General features: G+C 51.3%; 1 non-coding gene across 1 annotated transcript; it reads right to left on the reverse strand.

Annotated features, from left to right (window-relative positions):
• Positions 1-233: 233 nt before the first annotated feature.
• Positions 234-305, reverse strand: TRNAA-GGC. Its single transcript has one exon. It is a non-coding gene; the product is annotated as a tRNA-Ala (tRNA).
• Positions 306-902: the final 597 nt, after the last annotated feature.

Genomic DNA, 902 nt, shown 5'->3' on the forward strand with positions numbered 1-902 from the left:
GGAGGCTGGTCAGTATTGTTTAGGGGGAAACCAGAAACTATCTCCTCATGGCCTTGTCAGTGATGTTGGGGTGTGAGCTGGCCCTCAGGGTAGACTCTGTAACTTATTCTGGGTACATGGGTGGCTCAGTGTCCCCAGTCAGACCTCCTCCATCCCATGACAGATTGTTTGCCGTTAGCACCACCCCTAAGGTCTTCCAAGTGGAAAGCTTTTTTTCCCCCTTTTTTGGTTAATGGAGGTACTGGGGATTGAACCCAGGACCTCGTGCATGCCAAGCACGTGCTGTACCACTGAGCTATATACCCTCTCCACCCCCATGTGGAAAGCATCTTAACCCCATGACAGCCCCCTGGCTGCTCCTGGCAGAGCTGCTGCCTGTGCACCCACTGACTCCAGACCTGGGGATCTGAGATCCCGGGGCAAGCGGCCTTAGGACCGGCAGGTGTTGATGGACACAGTGTGGGAAGTGTAGGGCCTATGTTAGATTCATATAGTGCCGGTGGTCACCCTCATTCACAAACGAAGCTCCACTGGGCTGAGAGCTTCAGAGAAGCGGTGATCTGGGGTTCAGTCTCCACCCCTGCCCCCATGTGAGCATCTTCCGTTCCCAATGTCAACATGGGGCAATGAATTATTTGTGAACTCCACAGGAGCACTGGGGGAGTACCAGCAATGAATATCAATATGGTTTGCATAACCAACAGGCTTCCCCTTGTTCCTCCTAGTGAAACAGGAGGGAACGGGCAGGGCACCACCATTAACAGAATGACACAGCCATGGAGAAAAACAGGATAGGACATAAACTGGTTAGAACCAAATAGGCATGAGATGGTAGAAGATTCAACTTCCAGTAGACCTTGAGCCTCATTATACGCTCATTACAATAAAGTTAGCCTTGTAGA

Source organism: Camelus ferus, chromosome 27, assembly GCF_009834535.1.
Source record: "Camelus ferus isolate YT-003-E chromosome 27, BCGSAC_Cfer_1.0, whole genome shotgun sequence".
Taxonomy (NCBI): Eukaryota; Metazoa; Chordata; class Mammalia; order Artiodactyla; family Camelidae; genus Camelus; species Camelus ferus.